Source organism: Rhinolophus sinicus, chromosome 15 (assembly GCF_057876585.1).
Source record: "Rhinolophus sinicus isolate RSI-liver-muscle chromosome 15, RSI-T2T, whole genome shotgun sequence".
Classification (NCBI taxonomy): domain Eukaryota; kingdom Metazoa; phylum Chordata; class Mammalia; order Chiroptera; family Rhinolophidae; genus Rhinolophus; species Rhinolophus sinicus.
This window is the reverse complement of record NC_142515.1, coordinates 96,214,278-96,221,471: the sequence shown is the minus strand read 5'-3', so window position 1 is coordinate 96,221,471 and position 7,194 is coordinate 96,214,278. Positions and strand designations below refer to the sequence as shown.

The window sequence follows — 7,194 nt, the reverse complement described above, 5'->3', positions numbered from 1 at the left end:
AAAAAGGGGGTCTCCAGCAGCTGGTCACAGCTCCCTTAGAGATGTTCCCTCCTTCTGCAAAACAAACTCATAAGTTATCTCCTGCTTGACAAACAGCACATCAGCAACACAAAATTATACTGTGAAAACAGAAGGAGTTGAGCAAGAAAAGAGTTTAACTTGTGAACAAAAGCCTAACTAAGAATTAAATGAGGGCAGCCCGATAGCTAGGTTAGAGTGTGAGCTCTTAACAACGTTGTGGGGTTCGATTCCCACATGGACCAGTGAGCAGCACCCTCCACAACTAGATTGAAAACAGACTTGGAGCTGAGCCGCGTGCCCCCGCCCCCAGCCCCCAACTAAATTGAAAGGAACGACTTGACATCCAGGAAAAACACACTGTTCCCCAATAATAATAATTTTTTAATTAAATTATTTAATTCTAGGTGCCCCAAATACTAGGGCATTAAAATTACAAGGGGCATGGCTACATTCTCATTTATTTATATATTTCTGAATTTCCTTTGACCATGTTTTTGAGTTTTCAAAGTGTTCATTTTGTCCTTTGGGTTTAGTTTGTTCTCTTTCTAGTTCTTTGAGGGGTGACTTTAGGTTGTTAATTCCCTATCTTCCTTAACATAGAAGTTTATTGCTATAAACCTCTTTTTCTACTCCTTATACTGCATACAAGTGCCCTTGTATATTTCTCCCCTTATATGTTTGGGTTTCCCTAGAAACTCCTAAGTAGAGATTAGATCTGACAGCTCTCTGTTTTAATCAGCTGTTTTTATACTGGAGCCCTGGAGACATGGTGGTCAGGTATTTGGGTGGGAAAATGTTCTTACGTTATGATTAAACCTGTCATGTTTTCTGGATGGAATCCCTGAACTATGAACTTCAGAAGAGGTTCTCAACATTGATTCCTCCTTTTTTTGTCAGAGGGGAAACCTAAAGAGTCTGGGAGTTGTCTGACAGCTCTTTCCACAATCAGATCAGGTTTTTGGCAAAATTGTTTTCTTTGATGGATGTTCTCTTATAGAGAACAAAATGCTTTATGTGTGTATCAACATGTTTTTGCTAGTTTCCTGCCTAAAGCATGAGGTATTTTCTTTCCCAGTTTCATGGTGAGAACCTACTTGAATTCCTGTAGAAAAAAATTCATGAATTTTGTAGTGTTCCCTAAGACTGTACCCCCTAAAGCTTCTAACTATCCAGCTGGTCTAATCTGTATCTCCAGAAAATTAATCATTAACAGTTTATGGGTTTAGAAGTTTCTGGCTCCAGGTTTTTCCCCTCCAAGGAAAACGGTTATTCTCTATAGTCACCTGTCTCTCATTTTGGGAGTATTGCTTTGCCATGTGATCTGAAATGTCTCAAGGATCTAAGAAGAGGCGTTGTTTTTCAGGTTGTTCAGCTTTTTGTTTTTTCTGTTCTGAAGATGTGAATGATCACTCAGAGCTCTTTACATTCACTTCTGTTCTCTGTTTTTCCCATGTGAGACGATACTATGTTCACTTGACTCTACTTCTAGAGTCCACGTGGGTGGTTTCAAAGTTTTTCTTTTGTGACCAATGAATCTAGAAACATTATCATACTGGGATCTCTGCATTTGGATTTCTTTTCCTCATGATGTAAAAATTCCCTACCCTGAGTATTTGTTTGTCACCCAGTAGTGTAAGGCCTGACATTTGGGTATGTTTTTTTCTTGGTTGTAATACGAGTATCTGACTTAAGGTTTGATTGCCAAGGCATCCATTTCAAAGAGGCATCCACTTCAAACATAGTTATCTCAATAAACACACTGCCAGACACTGGACTAGCTCAGAGCCAGACTACCTCCCCTCACTGAGGCTCCTGGTTTTAGAAATCTTGTTTGATTTCAATAACTGAGCATTTGGACAACTTGTGTGTTTTTTTCTTCCTATGCTTTAAAATCCTGTTCTTGTGTTTTAAATTCATCAATAAAGAGAGAGCTCACAAACACTAGACCCCCACCCTCAACCCCAATAAAAGCAGAACCCCAGACCCATGAGCATTCGATCTCTCTCTCTCTCCCTCCTTCTCTCTCTCTCTCTCTCTCTGGCCCCAGGCATGTTGTGTAATTTCCAGGTATTATAAGTAATAAATCCCATCTTTTCTATGTTTCCTGATGGTTATTTTTGAAGGGCACCTTGCAATCAACAAGAACCACAAGGGCTGGTCCTGCCACAACATTGGCTATTAATAGGTTGAGCCCAACACAAAACCTACCCTGAAGACATTTTCCATAGTTCAACTCCTGTTACATCATTGTCTCTTTGGGAGTAGTATTAACACCCTGAATAAAATGGGATTGGATATCAAGACTAATGCTGCCACAGTCATCAATTGAATGAAAATGTTTATTACTCAAATGTACTTTCAAAGGAGAGTAGGGCAAGGATAAGCTGGTTCATATGGATTGTGCAAAGGTGAATGGGTTGGCCTTTAATGTGCACAGGTGTGGAGGCTGAGGGTTTTCAAGGTTTGACCCTCCTACCCATGGACACAAAAAAGGACAAGTGTGAACTTTCCTAACTTTTTTTACCCATTCTGGGCCAGGCCAGGTGAGCAGATATCTAAAGCTAATTAAGGGTCAAATTTCAAAAAGGAGGTCAATGTCTTATTCATGATGACTGAATGACACATTTCATTTAAGTGACTTTGAATCTGAGTATTAATTGAGAAGTTACGTGAAAAGCACAAGCAACATATAATTATAACATATAACATAAATTCCATGTATGTGAGTGTTTGGGGCATTTCTTGATTGGGATTAATGATATTTTTGTTGAATGCCCTCCATGTCATTACCAGGACTCCCACAACAATGTTGATCTTAAAAAATTATAAAGCCAGTTACTTCACCAGTAAAGTGGGTTTAATTGGGAATGGCAGAGAATTGCAGTTCAGGATGAGCACGCAATAGCAAAATCTACAGGCAAGTCCATCAAACAAAGAGGAATGTCACGTTATAGAGAGAAAAAGGAGGAAGTTGTGAAGGGTGCTTTGACTGGATCCATGGAAGGAAAGGAGAGTTCAGGGTGGTCATGGTGCCTGGATGGCTGAGTTGTAACAGTTCCCATTGTGTAGTTTTGTCGCTGGGCAAGGAGAAATCATATTTCTGCTGGAACGCAAGGTGAGTCCCGTCCTGTTGGAGTCTGTAACTAACTCTGCTTCCTGTTGGGGTAATTGATGTAGAGCAGTAGTGCTAGAAAATTGCCCCCTCTTGCCTCCTAACTCGATTTTAAATGAGGTTTCCTTAATTCAGTTTCACAACAATGAGCATATGAGGACAATTAGTACAAAAAAACACATTTATGTTTCATGGGTAAGACAGGTTTTGAAGAAGGGTGTGCAAAGGGAAATATTGATATGCAGGTACACAGACTACATGTAGTGTTAGGAGGAAGACCCAGGAGTGAGATATAAGACCGGTGGCTGGGGGGCATCATTATAATAAGCCAAAGACTGTACAGTGACCATTTTGACAGAAATGTCTAGTATAGAAAGGCCTGTACTTTTACGTGGCCCATAAGCCTGATGATCAGAACTAAGAAACTGGCCAGAATAACTGGGAATTATATCTAACTAATGCCTCAAAAAGCAGGAAGACCTATGTATAAGGTAGCAAAATTTAAGCCAGTAAGACATCCTACGAAGGTTGTAGCCCAGGAAGTAAGAGAGGTACAAGGTCCACGGACTGTTTTTGAAGAGTCAAGAGTTTTTTTATTTTCAAAACTGAGTTGATGATATCAGTAATTTTGACATCGTCTTGGTGAGTCCCTGCATATTGCTCTCAGCAGGCTCATTATGAAGGATGAGTAATTTGTCTATATAAGTATCCGACACAGTCAGAGCACAGCAAGTATCCAGCAGAAGAGTGAAGAGTCCTGTTTTCCATCAGCTATAGCGCCCTCACAGTGGTCCAGAACATATGTCCGTCAATTATATTACAAGGGGCATTTTTTTCTTTTTGGACAACAGGTGCTTTGGTCAGTCACTAAGTTAGCATGGCAGAAAAGGGAAGTCCCTTGAATTTTGCCTAATCTTCAGGTTTAGAGGCCTCTTAATGGTTACGGATCATGAGTGTACATGGGGCCAAGGTTAAAACCCTCAGATCTCAGGTATGAGCGTGAGGTCAGAAATTCAAGTCCATTTATCTCCCTGAGCATTGAAATGAATGTCTGCAGATTGAAGTTAATATGTGCAGAATAAGAAGTGGCCTTTATGTGGACTTGAGTATTGGGGGGAAGTTATTCTGGATTTTCACACCAAAAGGGGTGACCTTGGATAAACAATTGTTGCTATGGGTGGGACCACACAGCTAGATCATTGTGAATGGCGAAAGGATCTGTAAAAATGTGCACATGGCCAGAGAATTTTCTAACACTAACTTGATTACATGGAAGATGAGTAATCAATCTGATGCTTGGGTCCAGTCTTTGATCAGCAGTAGCCTGTTTGATCTAGGGACAGAACGCAGCATCTGTGCCATGGACTCAGTCAGGTGTGGGGATGACATACTGTCTACAAAGAATATGAACGCCCTGGTCACTCCTGTGCTCCCAAGTGACACCCGAAGAGGCCAAAGTGTCTAGAAATGAGATTTCTTCCAGAACAGATTGCATCAATGTGAAGGGCATACACTCCCCCCTGTAAGATGAACATGCCAGAGGGGACAACTATGCTCTATCCTGCAAGTACCCAAACCTTTTCAATGAGGAGCCTCTGGTTAGCAAACCTCAGGGTCCTGCATTTATGACCCAGGTAAAATGGGAAGTTGGCTGTGGGAGGTTCTCCCCTTACAAAAAGACTGTCAGTTACCAGGAGCACTTCTCTAATTGTGTGTCTGCAGCACCAGCTCAGTAAAATAGTTTCTGGTACAAGAACGCCTTGGGTAGTTAAGTTCACCATGGGTGGTTTAGGGTGCATAATAGGGGGCTGCTAAAGCCTCTGTGGTGAAGAGGTGGAGGGAGGAGACATGAGGGAGTGATCCCAAGGAGGATCCTGCAGTTGTGGAAAGGAGTGTCGTGTAGTCACACAACAGCCTAGCTGTTTGTCCCCCCGTACCTTTCCTTAAGGAAAGAAGAGTCTGTGGGACTGTTTCTCTGGGACTGAGTTGTTACACCTTGTTTCTCTCTGTTTGGTCTCCAAAAAGAGGGTCTGCAGCCAATGATGAGTAAGGGGGGGAACAACTCAAGCCAGGCGGGACCCTACAGAGACCCCCGATGAGCTGCCTTATGAGATCTGGGAAGGGGCCTTGCCTCCCCTTTCCCCATGTTTGAGAAAAGCTGCTGCTGACTCTTGCTGCTCCCTCTCACCTAATTGTGAGAGAGGTCTTTAGAGCGACAAGATCAAGCTCTTTCTGCTCAGCTCATAGAATTGTTTCACCACAGGATTCATTTCCATATGTTCAAACTTCCAGCACATTTTATAGGAGGATGGAAAATAACGTAACAGCTTCAAGTTTTATTAAAGAACAAAGGAAATTCAATCTATTTCATGTTTTTCAGTGTTAATATTTTGGAGGTGTTTATTCAAATGGGCACCACAAGGTCCATGATCCAAAGGAAACAGAGCCGTTGAAAAACTGGTGGTCTGAGCTTTGAAACTATAGATGATAGTTTAAGAGAACATTCTGAGGAATGGGGCACCCTCGCATATTGTGTGGTGATGAGAGACCCCCAAACAAAACGTTCCAGGGGCTTTTGTTTTGTGACTTACTCTTGTATTGAAGAGGTGGATGCAGCAGCGTGTGCTCGACCACACAAGGTTGATGGGTTTGCAGTGGAACAAGAGAGCTATATCTAGAGAGGATTCTGTAAAGCCCGGTGCCCACCTAATAGTGAAGAAAATTTTTGTTCGTGGTATTAAAGAAGATACAGAAGAATATAATTTAAGAGACTACTTTGAAAAGTATGGCAAGATTGAAACAATAGAAGTTATGGAAGACAGGCAGAGTGGGCAAAAAAGAGGATTTGCTTTTGTAACTTTTGATAATCATGATACAGTTGATAAAATTGTTGTTCAGAAAAACACTGTTAATGGGCATAATTGGGAAGTGAAAATGGCCCTTTCTAAACACGAAATGCAGTTTGCTGGATCACAAACAGGCTATGGAAGTGGATCTGGCAACTTTAAGGGTCACAGAAGAAACTTTCGAAGTAACTTTGGCCCCAGTGGAAACTTTGGTGGAAGAGGCTATGGTGGTGGAGGTGGCAGCAGAGGTAGTTATGCAGGAGGTGATGGTGGATGCAATGGACTTGGAGGTGATGGTGGGAACTATGGCGGAGATCCTGGCTATAGCAGTACAGGAGGCTATGGTGGTGGTGGACCAGGACACAGAAACCAAGGTTGTGGCTATGGCGGCAGTGAAGGCAGATATGATGGTTACAATGAAGTGGGGAATTTTGGTGGTAACTATGGTGGCTGGGAACTGTAATGATTTTGGAAATTATAGTGGACAACAACAATCAAGTTATAGACCCTTGAAGGGGTGCAGTTTTGATGGAAGAAGCTTGGGAAGTCCTTACGGTGGTATGGATCTGGCGGTGGAAGGGTGGATGTGGTAGCAGAAGTTTCTAAAAACTCAGCAGAAAAGGGCTACAGTTCTTAGCAGGAGAGAGAGAAAGTGAGGAGTTGTCAAGAAAGCTGTAGGTTACTTTGAGATAGTCGTCCTAAATGCATTAGAGGAACTGGAAAAATTGGCCACAGAAGGAACAATGATTCATATTCAGAAAAGTTACCGCAGCTTAAACGGGAAACCCTTCCGGTTCAGGACTGTCATAGGCAGAGTTTGCAAAAAGTGCAGCTATTGATTAATGCAATGTAGTGTCAATTAGATGTATATTCCTGAGGTCTTTTATCTGTTGTAGCTTTTTTTCTTTTCATTACATCATATATACTGCCTTGTAAATTGTGCTAGTGGTACCAGGAATAAAACCTTAAGGAATTTTTAACTTTCCAAAAGAAAATACAGTAGTACCTCAGTTTTCAAACATCTCCGTTGACGAACATTTTGGTTTATGAATGCCGTAAACCTGGAAGTAAATGCTTCAGTTTTTGAACACGACTCAGAAGTCGAACATGTCACATGGCTTCCGTTGAGTGCAAGATCCTGAGGCCTAGCTGTCAACTGTTTTTGAATGTTTCAGAACTCGTGGATTACGTTTGAAAACCGAGGTACCACTGTAT

The 7,194-nt window shown here is 41.7% G+C and overlaps 1 pseudogene; it reads left to right on the top strand.

Annotated features, from left to right (window-relative positions):
- The first annotated feature begins 4,409 nt into the window (after positions 1-4,409).
- On the top strand, positions 4,410-6,572 carry LOC109454319 (heterogeneous nuclear ribonucleoprotein A1 pseudogene; annotated as a pseudogene).
- Positions 6,573-7,194: the final 622 nt, after the last annotated feature.